The 18,665-nt window shown below is 43.1% G+C and overlaps 1 long non-coding RNA gene across 1 annotated transcript in view; it reads left to right on the plus strand.

The window, feature by feature from the left end:
• Positions 1-1,860: 1,860 nt before the first annotated feature.
• The window catches only part of LOC135229344 (uncharacterized), a 132,422-nt gene continuing 115,617 nt past the window's right edge, over positions 1,861-18,665 (plus strand). The window contains exon 1 of the long non-coding RNA XR_010320123.1: positions 1,861-2,555. This is a non-coding gene — a long non-coding RNA (uncharacterized LOC135229344). The remainder of the gene's footprint in view (positions 2,556-18,665) is intronic.

Below are 18,665 nucleotides of genomic sequence, written 5' to 3' on the forward strand. Positions count from 1 at the left end.
CCTCATCCCATTCGTCTGACTGACCAGCAATTCTTGGCAGCTCAATCTCCAAGGTACACCTCAAGCCTGCCCACTGTTCCCACCTGCACTTCCACCATCACTCCTCACCCTGACCACTGCAGAAGCATCCTGACTGGTCCTCTGTATTTGCTGTCTTCAAGTTCTCCTGGGCTACAGTTAATTCCTGGGACACATTCTTTCTGAAGACCATTGAACAATAGAAGGAGAAGGGCATTTAGTTGTATGCTACCTCCTCCGCTTGAGCTGCATGCCCCTCAGAAATCACTTTTCAGTGTGCAGTCTATAATGTCTCTATCCCAATTTCCTGTCTTTGGCCACACTGCTTTCATAGCGTGCATGCATATGTGCTTCAGGGGTCATGTAGGCAGATGCTTGGAGGAATTTTTCTTAGTACAATCATGGTTGTGTGCCATCAAGAGATTCTGACTCATATCAACCCTGTATGACAGCTTAGAACTGCCTCACAAGGTTTCCTAGGTTGCAATCTTTATGGCGCAGCCCTGCTGGCACCGTGGTTAAGAGCTCGGCTGCTAACCAAAGGGTGGACAGTTCGAATCCGCCAGTTGGTTATTTGCAGAAAGACATGGCAGTCTGCTTCTGTAAAGACTTACAGTCTTAGAAACCCTATGGGGCAGTTCTACTCTGCCCTATAGGGTCACTATGAGTCGGAATTGATTCAATAGCAACTGGTTCGGATTTTGTTTGGTTAGAATCTTTATGGGAGCCCATCTCCAGATCTTTTCAACCCCTGAGCTGGTGGGTTCCAACCGCCCACCTTTCAGTTAGCCAAGCACTTAACCGTTGCACCTCCAATACTTAACTCTGCACGCGAGAGGGCCCTCTCCTGACCTCTCCCGTCTCCTCACCCCGCACACCTTGGCGTTGTCCTTGCTTCTAGACCCCACCCTCCCCTCTGGAGGCCCAACCCCCCCACGCCCGCCCCACACCCGGGCCGCTGGGCGGGGCCGGCAGCCATGTTCCTCGCCGTCCAGCCAGTTACTCCCGGAAGCGCTGGGACGGGTGGTGAGGGGCCCGGGCAGGTGGCGCGCCTTACAGCGGACGGTGTTCGTGCTGCTTTCCGTGCCGTAGTTTCTGAAAGGTAGGAAACTCCGGCAGGTGGGTGGAGGGACCCGCTCCCAGACTGAACAAGCCCGGCCCCTCGAAGGTGTGGAGGGAAGGCACCAGGAGGGCGGTTCCCAGTCCCAGCATTCCGTGGGCTCCAGAGGTTGGGGAGTCCGGACGTTGGGTTAGCAGCTCGCATCGCCCCCTCCGGCGTACCCCGTCCCGAGTGATCCCCAGGGGCGGACGCGGCACGGGGCCGGGCGGACGCAGCCACTCTAAGGGCTGCGAGAGGGAGCCTCTGGCCCGGGAGACGCAGCTGGTCTGCGAAATTTGATCCCCATGGATTTGCGGCGGGGGGGGGGTCCAGCCGCGGGATCCAGCTGCGGAGTGCCCTCGGGCCTGGGGGCTTGAAGGGCTTGGGGAGAAAGGCCGTGTCCAGGGCTGCGCCAAGGTCCCTCCTCTGCCAGGGGCGGGTTTGCGGGCCAAGCTGGGGGATGGGCTCCTGCCCACCCCCGCCCCCACCTGCTCCCTGTGCCAGAGGGGAAACCAAGGCCCAGAGTTCGCCCGGGGGCGGTGAGACTCCAGACTGAGGACGGGGCACTCGCCCCCGTTCGTCGTCCCACCCCCACCAGACTCCGTAGGGTGCCAGGGGCGGGGAGAGAGCGATCCCCCGCCCAAGGCCCCGCTGCCCCTTACTGTTTTGGGCGCTGTGCCTGGGAGGCTGAGGCATCCCGCGCCCGCGCCCGCGCCCGGCTGGTCTACTCTCGGGGCTGGGGCGTCGGCGCAGCCCCGGCCCCACCTGGAAAGGAAGGGGTCCTGGGAATCTGTGGAGCAGCGCGGGGACCCTACTCCTTGTGGAAGCAGCAGTGATTCAGTGTCTGTTAACAGTGTGGATGCCGGGTCCCGCTCCACCTCTGGGTGGCGGGGGTGGGGGTAGCAGGAAGGGGTCCTGAGCGCCCATGTTGTTTGTTAACTTAAACATTTGTGCGGCGCTGTGTAGCGGTAGCTGTGGACACGGTCTCTGGTGCTGAGGGGATTTGAGGGTTCCTCAAACTGGTGGGATTTGGAGGCTCTACCCTGGTGGCAGTGGGTTCAGTGGGTTACCCTGGTGGCGTAGTGGTTAAGTGCTAAGGCTGCTAGCCAAACGGTTGGCAGTTTGAATCCACCAGGCGCTCCTTGGAAACTCTGTGGGACAGTTCTACTCTGTCCTATAGGGTCGCTATGAGTCAGAATTGACTCGATGGCAACAGGTGTGGTTTTTTTTTTTTAGGTTGGAGATTAGGTGTCTCTCGGGCTGACATTTGAAGGTCTGGAGCTGACGGTTTATGAGGGCTTGTAAGGGTTTTAAGCGTTCCGGCCATGGGCACCAACCCGATCTTCCAGTCCCTGCGGACGGACCGCCCCCCCCCCGCCCCGGGGGGATTGGCTGCTCTGGGACCCTGAGCCCAGAGGGCGGTGAGAAGCTGACAAACGTGAGTGATGCCCTGCAGGCTCCAGTCGGCGGGGCAGCCCTGCTCACACGGTCTCAATAGGGGCAGTCGGCTTCGTGCCTGGGGGGTGGTTTCCGAATGTTTCCTCGTGCCCCCCCCCCGCGGGGCGACAACTCTCCCCTGGGCGGGGACCTAGTAGAGGCCTGCAGGGCATCAGGGTGTGGAGGGGCAGAGCTTGGGCGGGGAGGGCGCAGCCCTGCAGGTTCCTGTACATGACCACGGCAGGGGGGTGCAGGTCGTGAAGGCTGGGCCTGGTCGAGGACCCACTAGGTCTCGCAGAAGGAGTGGGTTAGGATAATCATAGCATTAATGGGAGTATTGAGAGAGCGCCCTGGGGCGTTGGGTCCCTCGGGAAGAAAAGCTTCTGCTGTCGCCACTGGAGCGGTACCCAGTTCGTCCCGTCTTAGGTCCAGGAGGTTCCCATGCTCGGAGGGTCTGGTGGGCAGAACAGAACCGGCGGTGCGCACGCCCTCTCGCGGCCTTGCGCCCAATCGCTGAGGTTCAGTGTCAGGTGATTCTAAGCCATGGTTTTGGAACTGAATAGTGAAGCAGAGCAAATAAATGATGCAGTGCCTTGATGGGACCGGTGGAGACATCAAGAAGCAAAGCACAGCTGAAACTTCAAAATTCCACTGAGTGTTAGTTGGATTTGGAGGGAGAAAATAGACGGAGAGTCGAGAGGCCCAGAGATGCAGAAGGGTTAGAGGATTAGGGTTAGGGGTTAGGGTTTGGTGTTAGGGGTTCAGGTTGGGGGGTTAGAGGTTTGGGAGTTAGGTTTAGGGGTATAGGTTTTAGGTGGCTGGGGGTTGGGGTTAGGGCTGGGGTTACTAGGCTAGGGCACAAGTGGTTTAGGGTTATGGTTAGGGTTAGAGTGAGGCTGAGGTTGATTCCCAGTCTTGTGTACCTTCTCTTCCTTCACCAGAGTTACCACATATGTGTCGTTTGGTTGGAAACCCTGATGGCATAGTGGTTAAGACCCACCAGTGCTAACCAAAGGTCTGCAGTTCGAATCCACCAGGCGCTCCTTGGGAACTCTATGGGGCAGTTCTAATCTGTCCTATAGGGTCTCTATGAGCTGGAATCGACTCGACGGCGGTGGTTTGTTTTTTTTGGTTATTGTTTAGTTAGCTTTTCTCTACCCACTCTCCGTCTGCCTGGTGAACATCAAGGATTGTTTCTGTGTGTAAATGTTTTCATGAGTTTTTATGATCGTGGTCTCTTAGTGTATATGTCGTTTTGTGATTGACTTAGTCAGCATGATGCGCTCCAGATTCATCCATGGTGTGAGGTGTTTCGGAGATTCATCATTGGTCTTCATTGTCGTGTAGTGTTCCACTGTGTGTATGTACTGTAGTTTGTTATCCATTCCTCCGTGGATGAGCACTTAGGTTGTTTCCATCTTTTTGCTACTGTGAATAATGTCACAGTGAACACGGGTGTGCATATGTCTATTCCTGTGACTGCTCATGGAAACCCTGGTGGCTAGTGGTTAAGTGCTACGGCTACTAACAAAAAGGGTTAGGGTTTGAGGTTCGGGATGTTAGGGTTAGGGTTGTTAGAGTTCTGGTTGTTAGGGTTTGGGGTTAGGGGTTGGGGTTAGGGTTTTGGGGTTAGGGATGTTAGGGTTAGGGTTGTTAGGGTTTGGGTTAGGGTTTTTCAGTTGGGGTTAGGTGTTAGGGTTAGGTTTAGGGTTTGAGGTTAGAGTTTGGATTTACAGGTTAGGTGTTAGGGGTTGCAGTTTGGGGTTTACAGTTTTGGGGGTTTAGGGTTTTGGGGTTTAGTCAGTAGGGTTTGGGTTAGGTTTTAGGGGTCAGGATTTAGGTTTAGGGTTGGGGTTGGTGTTGAGTTTGTTTGGGATATGTGGTTTGGGGTAGGAGGGTGGGTGTTAGAGGTTTGGGGGTTAGAGATTGAGGGAGTTAGAGGGTGAGGGGTTAGAGGGTGAGGGGGTTAGAGGTGAGAAGATTATAGAGTGAGGGAGTGAGAAGGTGAGGGCGTGAGGGGGTGAAGGTTAGGGTTTAGGGTTAGAGGGTTTAGGCTTAGGGTTCAGAGGCTTAGGGTTAGGGGGTTAGGGTTTCAGAGTTCAGAGGTTGGGGTTGGTGTTGTGGTTAGGGTTAGAGAGTTAGGGTTAGAGGGTTAGGGTTAGAAGATTAGGGGTATCGTTTAGAGGTTTAGGGTTAGGGATTAGGGCTAGGGTTTAGGGGTTCAGGTTTAGGGGTGTGGGCTGGGTCTGGGGTAAGGTTTTAGGGTTTAGGGTTAGAGGGTTATGTTTAGGGCTTAAGGCTTAGAGTTTAGGGTTTCAGGACTTAGGGTTTAGGGCTTAGGGCTTAGAGCCTAGGGTTTAGGACTTAAGGTTTAGGGTTTAAGGCTTAGAGTGAGGGTTAGGGCTGGGGGCTGGGGTTAGGGTTTAGGGTTTAGTGTTAGGGTATTAGGGTTAGAGGGTTAGATGGTTTAACATTTAAGTTTAGGGTTTAGGGGTTGGGGTTAAGGGTGTTAGTGTTTAGGGTTTTGGCATTTAGGGTGTTAGGGTTGAATGTGTTAGGGCTAAGGGTGTTAGGGTTTTGTGTGTTAGGGTTTTAAGTGTTAGGGTTTACAGTTTAGGGTTAAGTGATAGGGTTAGGCTTAGACTCATTCTTAGGTTTAGGGCTAGGGATTTCAGGTTTAGGGTTTGGCGTTGGGTTTGGGGGTTGGGGTTAGGTTTAGGGCTAGGATTAGAGGGCTAGGGTTAGAGGGTTAGAGTTAGAGGGTTAGGGTTTCAGGTTAGCGTTAGAGGGTTAGGGTTCGAGTGTTAGGGTTAGGGTTAGGGTCGTTAAGGTTAGGGTGATTAGGGGTTAGGTGTTAGGGTTTAGGGTATAGGGGTTAGAGTTTGGGTTAGGGTTAGAGTTTAGGGCCTTGGGGGTTAGGACCTAAGGGCTTAGGGTCTTAGGGGCTTTGGGACTTAGGGCTTAGGGGCTAGAGTTAGAGGGCTAAGGCCGGAGGGCCAGGGTTATGGTTTGATTCCTGGTTGGCAATTTTTTTCCTTCAATATTTTGTATAAGTCATCCCATTGCCTTCTTGCCTCCATGATTTCTGCTGAGTAGTCCAGGTTTATTATTATCTACTCTCCGTTTTTGGTGACTTCCTTTATCCCTAGACTCTCTTAAAATTCTCTTTATGTTTGATTTTGGCAAGTTTGATTATTATATGTCTCGGTCACTTTCTTTTGAGATCACCTTATGTGGAATTTGATGAGCATCTTTCATGATATCAGGGAAGTTTTGTGCCAACAAATCTTCAACAGTTCCCTGTGTATTTTCTGTTAGCCCTCCCTGTTCTGGTACTGCAATCACTCATAGTTATTTCTCTTGATAAAGTCCCACATGATTCTTTGGATTTCTTCATTTAAAATTCTTTTATCTGGTTTCTTTTCAAATATATTGGTCCCAAGAGTTTTATCTTCTCTCTCAGTAATTCTGCCTTCCAGTTCTTCAGTTGTGCTCTTCTTACTTTCTATCGAGTTTTCTAACTCTGTAATTTTATTGTTAATCTTCTGAATTTCTGATTGCAGTCTCTCTATGGTTTCTTGCAGATTATTAAATTTTTAATTATGTGCTTGAGTAACCTTTTTAATTTCTTCAGCTGCTTTATCTTTGTGTTCCTTGGCTTGTTCTGTATTTTGCCTCATTTCCTTCCTGATATCTTTGAGAGTTCTGTATATTAATCTTTTGTATTCTGTATCTGGTAATTCCAGGATTGCACCTTCATCGAGAAGATTCCTTGAGTCTTAGTTCTGAGAGCTTGTTGAAGCAATCATGGGTCAGCTTCTTTTTTTTTTATTTTAATAATTTTTATTGTGTTTTAAGTGAAAGTTTACAAATCAAGCCAGTCTCTCACATAAAAACTTATACACAACTTGTTACATATTCCCAATTACTTTCCCCCCAATGGGACAGCCCACTACCTCCTTCCACTCTTTCTTTCCGTGACCATTTTGCCAGTTTCTAAGCCCCTCTACCCACCCATCTCCCTTCCAGGCAGGAGATGCCAACATAGTCTCAAGTGTCCACCCAAACCAAGTAGCTCACGCCTCACCAGCATCCCTCTCCAACCCATTGTCTAGTCCAACCCATGTCTGATGAACTGGCTTTGGGGATGGTTCCCGTAGTGGGTAAACGGAAGGTGCGGGGGCCATGATCACTGGGGTCCTTCCAGTCTCAGTCAGACCATTAAGTCTGGTCTTTTTATGAGAATTTGGGGTCTGCATCCCACTGTTCTGCTCCCTCGAGGGATCTCTGTTATGTTCCCCATCAGGGCAGTGATTGGTTGTGGCCCGGCACTGTCTAGTTCTTCTCATCTCAGGATGATGTAGTCTCTAGTTCATGTAGTCCTTTCTGTCTCTTGGGCTCGTTATTATCTTATGTTCTTGGTGTTCTCCATTCTCCCTTGATCCAGGTGGTTTGAGAATCATTGATGCATCTGAGATGGCTGCTTGCTAGCATTTAAGATCCCAGATGCCACTCTTCAAAGTGGGATGCAGAATGTTTTCTTAATAGATTTTATTATGCCAGTTGACTTAGATGTCCCCTAAAACCATGGTCCCCAAACCCCTGCCCCTGCTTTGCTGACCTTCGAAGCATTCAGTTTATTCAGGAAACTTCTTTGCTTTGGTTTAGTCCAGTTGTGCTGACCTCCACTGTGTTGAGTGTTGTTCTTCCATTCACCGAACGTAGTTCTTGTCTATCTCTTTAGTAAATACCCCTCTCCTACCCTCCCTCCCTCCCCCCCTCATAACAACAAAGGAATATGTTCTTCTTAGTTTAAACTGTTTCTCAAGATCTTATAATAGTGGTCTTATACAATATTTGACCTTTTGCTACTAATTTCACTCAGCATAATGCCTTCCAGGTTTCTCCATGTTATGAAGTGTTTCACAGATTCGTCACTCTTCTTTGTTGATGTGCAGTATTCCATTGTGTGAATATACCATAATTTATTTATCCATTCATCCATTGATGGGCACCTTGGTTGGTTCCATCTTTTTGCTATTGTAAACAGTGCTGCAATAAACGTGGAAGTGCATATATCTATTTGTGTAAAGGCTCTTATTTCTCTAGGATATATTCCGAGGAGTGGGATTGCTGGGTTGTATGGTAGTTCTATTTCTAGCTTTTTAAGGAAGCACCAAATTGATTTCCAACGTGGTTGTATACCATTTTACATTCCCACCAGCAGAGTATAAGTGTTCCAGTCTCTCCACAGCCTCTCCAACATTTATTTTTTTGTGTGTTTTGGATTAATGCCAGCCTTGTTGGAGTGAGATGGAATCTCATTGTAGTTTTGATTTGCATTTCTCTAATGGCTAATGATCGAGAGCATTTTCTCATGTATCTGTTAGCTGCCTGAATGTCTTCTTTAGTGAAGTGTCTGTTCATATCCTTTGCCCATTTTTTAATTGGGGTGTTTGTCTTTTTGTGGTTGAGTTTTAGCAGAGTCATGTAGGTTTTAGAGATCAGGCACTGGGTGGAGATGTCTTAGCTGAAAACTTTTTCCCAGTCTGTAGGTGGTCTTTTTACTCTTTTGGTGAAGTCTTTAGATGAGCATAGGTGTTTGATTTTTAGGAGCTCCCAGTTATCTGGTTTGTCTTCGTCATTTTTAGTAATGTTTTGTATTCTGTTTATGCCCTGTATTAGGTCTCCTAATGTTGTCCCTATTTTTTCTTCCATGATCTTTATCTTTTTAGATTTTATGTTTAGGTCTTTGATCCATGTGGAGTTAGTTTTTGTGCATGGTGTGTGGTATGGGTCCTGTTTCATTTTTTGCAGATGGATATACAGTTACGCCAGCACCTTTTGTTAAAAAGACTGTCTTCTCCCCAGTTAACTGACACTGGGCCTTTGGCAAATATCAGCTGCTCATATGTGGATGGATTTATATCTGGATTCTCAGTTCTGTTCCATTGGTCTATGTGTCTGTTGTTGTACCAGTACCAGGCTGTTTTGACTACTGTGGCAGTATAATTGGTTCTAATATCAGGCAGAGTGAGTCCTCCTACTTTGTTCTTTTTTAGTAATGCTTTACTTATCTGCGACTTCTTTCCCTTCCATATGAAGTTGGTGATTTGTTTCTCCATCGTTTTAAAAAAATGTCATTGGAATTTGGATCGGAAGTGCATTGTATCTATAGATGGCTTTTAGTAGAATGGACAATTTTATAATGTTGTCTTCCTATCCATGAGCAAGGTATGTTTTTCCAATTACGTAGGTCCCTTTTGGTTTTTTGCAGTAATGCCTTGTAGTTTTCTTGGTATAGCTCTTTTACATTTTTGGTAAGGTTTATTCCTAAGTATTTTATCTTCTTGGGGGCTGCTGTGAATGATATTCATTTGGTGATTTCTTCTTCAATGTTCTTTTTGTTGATATAGAGGATCCAACTGATTTGTATGTTTATATTGTAATCTGAAACTTTGCTGAACCCTTCTATTAGTTTTAATAGTTTTCTTGAGGATTCCTCAGGCTTTTCTGTGTATAAGATAATGTCGTTGGAAAATAGAGATAATTGAATTTCTTCCTTACCAATCTGGATGCCCTTTATTTCTTTGTCTAGCCCAGTTGCTCTGGCTAGGACCTCTAGCACAATGTTGAATAAGAGCGGTGATAAAGGGGATCCTGGTCTGTTTCCCGTTCTCAAGGGAAATGCTTTCAGGCTCTCTCCATTTAGGATGATGCTGGGTATTGGCTTTGTATCAATACCCTTTATTATGTTGAGGAATTTTCCTTCTATTCCTATTTTGCTGAGAGTTTTTATCATGAGTGGGTGTTGGACTTTGTCAAATGCCTTTTCTGCATCAATTGATAAAATTATATGGTTCTTGTCTTTTTTTTTATGTGGTGGATTACATTAATTGTTTTTCTAATATTAAACCAATCTTGCATACCTGGTATAAATCCTACTTGGTTATGGTGGATTATTTTTTTGATATGTTGTTGAATTCTATTGGCTAGAATTTTCTTGAGGATTTTTACATCTATGTTCATGAGGGATATAGGTCTGTAATTTTCTTTTTTTGTGTGTGCTGTCTTTAGCTGGTTTTGGTATCAGGGTTATGCTGGCTTCATAGAAGGAGTTAGGTAGTACTCCGTCCTTTTCTATGCTTTGAAATACCTTCAGTAGTAGTGGTAAGTCTTCCCTGAAAGTTTGGTAGAACTTTGCAGTGAAGCCGTCAGGGCCAGGGCTTTTTTTTGTTGGGAGTGTTTTGATTACCTTTTCAATCTCTTTTTTTGTTATGGGTCTATTTAGTTGTTCTACTTCAGTTTGTGTTAGTTTAGGTAGGTAGTGTGTTTCTAGGAATTCATCCATTTTTTCTAGGTTTTCAAATTTGTTAGAGTACAATTTTTTGTAGTAATCTGATATGATTGTTTTAATTTCAGTTGGATCTGTTGTGATATGGCCCATCCCATTTCTTATTTGGATTATTGGTTTCTTTTCCTGTATATCTTTAATCAGTCTTGCCAATGGTTTATCAATTTTGTTAATTTTTTCAAAGAAGCAGTTTTTGTCCTTGTTAACTCTTTCAATTGTTTTTCTATTCTCTAATTCATTTAATTTTGCTGTAGTTTTTATTTTTTGCTTTCTTCTGGTGCCTGACAGTTTCTTTTGTTGCTCTCTTTCTGTTTGTTCACGTTGTAGGGACAGTTCTTTCATTTTGTCTCTTCTTTAATATGTGTGCCTTTATTGATATAAATTGACCTCTGAGCACTGCTTTCACCATGTCCCAAAGGTTTTCATAGGAAGTGTTTTCAGTCTTGTTGAATTCTGTGAATTTCTTTATTCCCTCCTTAAGCTCTTCCATAACCCAGTCTTTTTTTGAGCAGGGTATTGTGCAGTTTCCAAGCATTTGATTTCTTTTCCCTGGTTTTTCTGTTATTGATTTTTACTTTTATGGTCTTTTGTTCAGAGAAGATGTTTTGTAATATTTCAATGTTTTGGGTTCTGCAAAGACTTGTTTTATGACCTAATATGTGATCTATTCTAGAGAATGTTTCATGTGCACTAGAAAAGAAATTTTAGTTTGCAGCTGTTGGGTGGAGTGTTCTGTATAAGTCTATGAAGTGAAGTTGTTTAATTGTAGCACTTAGATCTTCCGTGTCTCTATTGAGCTTCTTACTGCATTTCCTATCCTTCACCGAGAGTGTTGTGTCGAAGTCTCCTATATAATTGTGGAGGTGTCTGTCTCCCTTTTTAATTCTGTTAACATTTGTTTTATGAATGTTGCAGCCCTATCATTGGGTGCATAAATATTTAATACGGTTATATCTTCCTGGTAAATTGTCCCTTTAATCATATGTAGTGTTCTTCTTTATCCTTTGTGGTGGATTTAACTTTAAATCCTATTTTGTTGGAAATTAATATTGCCTCTCCTGCTCTTTCCTGATTGTTGTTTGCTTGATATATTTTTATCCATCCTTTCAGTTTTAGTTTATTTGTGTCTCTAAGTCTAAGGCATGTCTCTTTTATGCAGCATACAGACTGATAGTGTTTTTTTATCCAGTCTGCAACTTCCTGTCTCTTTATTGGTGAATTTAGTCCATTTACATTAAGTGTAATTATAGATAAGTATGAGTTTAGTGCTGTCATTTTGATGCCTGTTTTTGACAATTTTATTTTTCCATTTACTTTTTTGTGCTGAGTTTTTCTTTGGAGAATGTGTGTTCCTCCTTTTTATAGTAGTTGAATTTATTTTGTTGAGTCGTTATGTTTATCTTGGTTTTTATTTTGAAGTATGGAATTGTTAGACCTCATTGTGGTTACCTTAATATTTACCCCGGTTTGACTAAGTAAAAACCTAAGTTGTTTCGCCCTGTATCGCCTTGTTTTCCTCTCCATATGTAAGATCTGTGTCTCCTTATTTAGTCTCTCTTTTTTCACTATTGTAATCTTTTACATAATGACATCAATGATTCCCTGTTTTGAGCAATTTTTTTTAATTAATCTTATTTTGTTTTTGTGATTTCCCTATCTGAGTTGATATCAGGATGTTTTGTTCTGTGACCTTGTGTTGTGTTGGTATCTGATATTGATTTTCTGACCAAAGAATTTCCTTTAGTAATTCTTGCAGTTTTGGTTTGGTTTTTGCAAATTCTCTAAGCTTGTGTTTATCTGTAAATATCTTAATTTCACCTTCATGTTTTAGAGTTTTGCTGGATATATGATTCTTGGCTGACAGTTTTTCCTCTTTGAGTGCTCTGTATATGTTATCCCATTGCCTTCTTGCCTGCATGGTTTCTGCCGAGTAGTGCAAACTTAATGATTCTCCTTTGTAGGTAACTTTTCGTTTATGCTTGGGTGCTTTTAAAATTTTCTCTTTATCTTTGGTTTTGGCAGGTTTGATGATATGTCTTGGTGATTTTCTTTTGGGATGTATCTTGTATGAGGTTCGATGAGCATCTTGGGTAGATATCTTTTCATCTTTCACGATGCCAGGGAATTTTTCTGCCATCAGATCTTCTATTATTCTCTCTGTATTTTCTGTTATCCCTCCCCGTTCTGGAACTCCAATCACATGCAAATTATTCTTGATAGAGTCTCCCTTGATTCTTAGGGTTTCTTCATAGTTTTAAATTCTTTTTGATTTTTCTTCAACTATATTTATGTCAATTGCCTTATCCTCCAGCTCCCCCACTCTGCATTCCAGTTCCTCGAGTCTGCTCCTCTGACTTCCTCTTGAGTTGTCTGATTCTCTGACTTTATTGTTAATCTTTTGGATTTCTGAATGCTGTCTCTGTATGAATTCTTACAGCTTATTAATGTTTTCACTATGTTGTTGAATAATCTTTTGGATTTCTTCAACTGCTTTATCTGTGTATTCCTTGGCTTTTTCCATAGATTTCCTTATTTCATTTGTGAGGTCATTCCTGATGTCTTGAAGCATTCTGTATACAATTTTTTTATATTCTACATTTGGCAATTCTAGGAATGTATCTACATCTGGCAATGATTTTGATTCTTTGATTTGAGTGTTTGTAGAAAAAATCATGGCCTGCTTCTTCATGTGATTTGATGTCGACTGCTGTCTCTGAGCCATCTATAAGATACTGTAATATTTTCTTTTATATTTCCTCACTGAGTCTTCTTGTTTTGTTTTGTTACAATACATTCAAATGGGCTACTAGATTGTGGTATCGTGATTGCTGTAGCTTTTGAATCACTTACGTCCTGTTACCAGCTTGCCTGAGCTGTTACCAGGTATATAAGTGTATGAGTCTATTCACTATTCTTGAATAGAATCAGCTCAGGTGTCCTGACAGTTGGTCACCTAGTGTGTGGTGTAGCCTCTCACCTATTATCTTAGAGGAGTAGTGGTGATGGTTGTATGCACCAGTTTCTATTAGTGGCAGGGGGTCACATTTCGAGGAGGTCAGGATGCTGACAGCCTTCCTTCAAGTGTCAGTGAGGTAGGTGTGGCTCTATTCTGTAGAGCGCTCCGGTGGGTAGGCTCTGCAGCTGTATCTTAGGCACCTAATGCTTGGGTAGACGTCACTATTCTCAGACCCCTCTAGGCTAGGTGGTGTGGGTGGAGTCTCAGCCCTCAGTTCACTGCTGTGGATCAGCAACGGCTCTGTTTAATAGCTAGAGAGGTATCTGACCTCCAAAACTTGCCTTTCCACTGCCGAGCTAAAACAATTATGGTGAGATCTCTATCAGAATTGCCTTTGCATTATAATAGCCACCTAGTTACCTGTAGGGTGAAAGCCAAAGACTATGGGTCTCTTAATGCCTGGATGGAGCTGATTCTGTATTGTTATTCCAGTTTAGGGAAGTCAGGGAAGGATTTTTTCTTTGATTGTTAAATGCTGCTTTTCTCAGGCCAGGAGAATGGATTAGAAAAGAAGAAAAAAAATCGAGCAGTGCACTTCTCTCTGGCACAGAGAATTCCAATGTTAATGAAGCTGGCTGGGGCAATGAGGGGTGGAATCAGATATATAGAAGAGAGTAGCCTGGCAAGATATACAAAGTTACTTATGTTGTTTGGTGAGGACTGTTTTTTCTGAGATTTCAGAGCATTGTGTCGCTCGTGTGTGCTGGCTGGATCCCTGCTGAGACTGTCCCAGAGGGCTAGGTCTGCATCCATGCTCACACCGTCTCAGGAAGCCACAATCGGCTCCCCCACACTTAGTCCAAAGCCCAGCACCAAGGTTTCCTTTCTGGGACGCTGCACTCCAGGCTCCAAAACCAGTCGCTGCTTGCCCATGGTTTTTCGTTTCCCTGTCAGCCGCATCTGTGTGGAGTCTGCGTGTGCTGCCTGGGTCCCCTCCGAGGTTGGTCCTGAGGGTTAGGCCTACATCCGTGCTTCCCTGTCTCAGTAAGCCACAATCAGCCCCACCACCTTGGCACCAGGGAACCACGAGGGCTCAAGGCTGCGGCGTGGGACAGTGGCTCCAGAAGCGGTCCCTGCTGCAGTGTGGCTTTTTGCTCCCCTGTCACTCAGGTCAACTCTTTAGTTCTGTGTTTGATGGTCAGGGTTTGTAGATTGTCCTTTATGTAATTGATTCACTTGTTTTTTTGAGTCTTTGTTTCAAGAGGGATAAGCGGAATCTTCTACCTAGTCAGCCATCTTGGTCCTGCCCCCGTGTCTGACTCTTTATGTGATTTGATGTTGACTGTTGTCTCTGAGCAATCTATAAGTTATTGTATTAGTTTACTTTATGCTTGCTTTTTGTATCCTAGCTTCTTGCTTTGTTTAGTTTTGGTATACCCAAATAAGCTGCTTGAGTGCGTTAGGTTGATTATTTTCACCTTTGAAGCTCTAATGTACTATCACCAGATGGCTAGCACTGTTACCAGGTATATGAGCCTAGGAGTTCATTTATTTTCTTGTATGGATTCAACTCAGGTGCCCAGGTAGTTGGTCATAAAGTGTAAGGTACAGGCTCTGCCCTACAGTCTTAGAGGGGCAGGGGTTATTGGTGTAGGCAGAAGTATCTGGCTGCAGTAGGGGGTCAGAGTCTGATCAAGGCAGGGGTCTGACAGCTGTCCTCTGAGTGTCTGTGAGGAAAGCGCATCTCTGTTCTGTAGAGCACACGGGTGGGTTCTGCAGAAGGGCGATGGGTACCCAATGCTTTTGGTTGTAAGTTCAGGGCAGTACTACTTATCTTTGGAGCCCTGTCAGAGGTGGCCAGGTATTGTGAGTGGAGCCTCCAGTCCTTAGGCCCCTGATGTGGGTAGGTGAAGACCCTGTTTAATAGGCAAAGCAGTGTCAAACATCAAACACCCATCTTTCCACCGTTCAGCTGAAACAGTTGCAGTCTGGCAACAAGGGCCTATTCTTCTGAAATCGGCCCACAGAGGTCCGTGCTGGGGTGAAAGGTATTCAAAGCCCATGGACCGTTTGTGCCTGAACAAGAGCTACTTCTGTCCTGAGCTCCCCAGCTTAATTGAGCTAGCAGATTATCGTTCCCCCAGTTGTGAACTTATACCTTCTTCAAGGATGGAAAAATGGCTCAGAGTGGTACCAGGGCCTATCTCAGGCCCAGGGAAGTTGACAGCCACTGAAGCCGGCTTGGGGGCTAGGGGTGTGGTAAAATAAACACAAGTAATTAGCTTTTGCTGAGAGTGCCGTTCTTCTCTTGTTCTGCAGGTGTGAGTAGTCTGTGCAACTTGCTGTCTTTCCCTGAGCTAAACGCCTCTGGAATGCTACTGCCAGGCCCACTGCAGTCGCTCCAGGGAATGGTGCCTGAGGGTTCCTGGCTGTTCAGGTCCAGTAACTCCTCTCCACTTCTGAATAGTCTCTCCCTCCCTCTGCCACAGAGTCCGTTTTCTAACTTTGCCTTTGATGTTCAGGACTCCTAGCTTGTCATAGATATAATCGCTTCACTTGTTTTTTCGGGTCTTTTTTGTAAGAGGGTTCACTGGCAGCATCTCACTACTCTGCCATCTTGGCCTTGCCTCTCTAATATAATCAACAATTTTTTTTAAAAAGAAAGAAAAGAGTGAAACCTGTAGAAACAACAAATAACAGAATGAGATCCACAGAAAAACTAGATATTGGAGCTATCAGACAAAGACACTGAAATAACTCTATTATGTTCAAAGAAATAAAGGCAAGACCTAGAAATTTGGTAAAAAACTAGAAACTAAGAAAAAGATCAACTTAGAAAGTCAACCAAAAACTATAGCTGAAGTTAAAATCTTAATGTATGTATATAACAGCAGATTAAAAATGCTGAAGAGAGATTTAGTGAACTGGAAGATATGTTGGAAGAAAATAGAGGCATAGACAAAAGAAAAAAAATATATAAGATAAAAAGGAATAAGATACAGAGAATATAATGAGAATATCCAGCATAAGATACTTTAAGAAGGAAGAAAAAGAATGAGGCAGAAAAACTGAGATTATGGCTGAGAATTTTCTTCAAATGATTAAAGATATCAAGTCACAGATCCTAGAAGACTTACAAAACCCAAAAAAAAAAAAAAGCCACTGCTGTCGAGTCGATTCTGACTCAAAGCGACCCTACAGGACAGAGTAGAACTGCTTCATAGAGTTTGCAAGGAGCGCCTGGTGGATTCGAACTGCTAACCTTTTTGCTTAGCAGCCATAACACTTAACCGCTACGCCACCAGGGTTTCCTTATAAGACCCATGTAGGGTAAATACAAAGAAATTCTTATCTAGGTACATCGTAGTAGGACTGCTGAAGGTAAAGACAAAAAAACCCACAAAAAACAAATAATTTAACACTACTTAAAGAATGGAAGAGATTATCTTTAAAGGACAAACAAAAAAAACTGATGACTTCTCTACAGAAATAGTGAAAACCCTAAGACAATAAGATGATATATTTAAATTATAGAGAGAAAATATATGGCAACCCAGAACTCTATGCTGAGGAAAAACATCATGAATGAGCAAAGACCTTTTGTTTTCAGACAAACAAAACCTAGATAAGTTAACATCAGCATGCCCACATTATTAAAATTCCAAAGGTATTCTTCAAGCAGGAAGAAAATTAAGGTGAAAGGCTTAAGATGCAAGAAGGAATGAAAGTTAATGAAACGGGTAAAAATAGAGGATTACTGACTGCATGACATAATAAGAATAGACTTTATTGGGTTTAAAATATGTAAGAAATTAAAATGTATGATAACTACAGCCTTTTGACTTTTATGGCTTTATGGTCAGGAAACATGTTGTGTAATATTTTGATGTTTTGGATTCTGTTAATGCTTGCTTTGTGGCCTAATACGTGGTCTATTCTCAAGAATGCTCCATGAGCGTTAGAAAAGAAAGTTTACTTGACTACCGTTGAGTGAAGTGTTGTGTTTAAGTCTGTGAGATCAAGTTGGCTGATTGTGGTATTTAGATCTTCCGTGTCTTTATTGAGCTTGTTTATGGATATCCTGTCTGTCATCAGAAGTGGTATGTTGAAGTCTTCTGCTATTATTGTGGAGCTATTTCTCTTTTCAATGCTGTTTGAGTTTGTTTTATGTCTTTTGGAGCCCTGTCATTGGGTATATAAGTATTTATTATGATTTTGTCCTCCCGGTATATTGACCCTTTAATCATTATATAGTGTATTTCCTTTTCCTTTGTGGCGGATTTTACTTTAAAGCCTGTTTTATCAGAGATTAATATTGCCACTCTTATTTTTTATTGTTGTCTGCTTGATATATGTATATATATATATATAAATATATAAAATTTTTCCATTCTTTGAGATTTATTTAATGTCTTTGAGTCTATGGTGTGTCTCTTGCAGTCTGCATACAGACGGATCATGTTTTTTAATCCATTCTGCTACTCTCTGTCTCCTTATTGATGCAATTAAACCATTTACATTTATCATAATTATTCATAGTTATGAGTTTAGTGCTGTCATTTTCGTCTTTTTTGTGTATGTGTTGTTGACATGTTCCTTATTCCAGTTAATTTTCTCTGTTGAGTAGTTGTTCTTTGTGCATTTTCTTTCCATTCTCTTCATTTTTGTTGCCTTTGTATTTACTGCTAATTAATTTTTTTCTGTGCTGAATCGTTTTTCTTTTTAGTCTTTCATCTTTTTCCTTGTTGTTGCTTTTGTATTTGCCAAAAATTTATGTTTTCCTTTTTTTTTTTTTATTTTAATGTGTAGGATTGTTAGTTTCCTTTGGGTTACCTTAACATTTACCTCTGTTTTTCTAAATTTAAACCTATTTTTTATTTCTTTATATCGTCTTGACTTCCTCTCCATATGAAAGATCTATGACTACATTATTTAGTCCCTCTTTTTTCTCTTAATGTTGTCATCTTTTGCAGATCAATGTCTCTGTTTCAATATTTTCAGTGTTTTAGCTTTGATTTATTAGTGATGTCCCTATGTGGGTTGATATCTGGTAGTTCTGTCCCGTGTTCTAGCCTTGGGTTGTTAGCTGATGTTATTGATTTCCTAACTGGAGAACTCCCTTTATTATTTCTTGTCATATTGGTTAGGTTTTTAAAAATTCCCTAAACTTCTGCTTATCTGGAAATGCCCTAATTTCACCGTCATATTTGAGAGACAGTTTTGCTGGATGTATAATTCTTGGCAGGCAATTTTTTTTTTTTTTTTTTCCTTCAGGGCTTTGTATATGTCCTTCTTGCCTGCATGGTTTCTGCTGAGTAGTCCAAGCTTGGTCTTACTGACCCTTCTTTATAGGTGACTTTTTGTTTATGCCTAGCTACTCTTAAAATTCTCTCTTTATATTTGGTTTTGGCAAGCAAGATTATAATATGTCCTGGTGACTTTATCTTGGCATCTACCTTGGGTGGGGTTCAGTAAGCATCTTGGATAGATATCTTCTTATCTTTCACAAGATCAGCGAAGTTTTTAGACAAGAAGTCTTCAACAATTCTCACTGTGTTTTCTGTTATCCCTCCACCCCCTGCCCCGATTCTGGTGTTCCAATCACCCTTGATAGAATCCCGCATAATTCTTAGAGTTTCTTCAATTTTCAAAAATTACTTTATCTGATTTTTCCTCAGATAAGTTGGCATCAAGTGCTTTATCTTCAGTCTCACTAATTCTGACTTCCAGTGCCTCAATTCTGCTCCTCTCATTTTCTATTGAGTTGTCTAATTCTGAAATTTTATTGTTACTCTTTTGGA

Source organism: Loxodonta africana, unplaced genomic scaffold, assembly GCF_030014295.1.
Source record: "Loxodonta africana isolate mLoxAfr1 unplaced genomic scaffold, mLoxAfr1.hap2 scaffold_270, whole genome shotgun sequence".
NCBI lineage: Eukaryota > Metazoa > Chordata > Mammalia > Proboscidea > Elephantidae > Loxodonta > Loxodonta africana.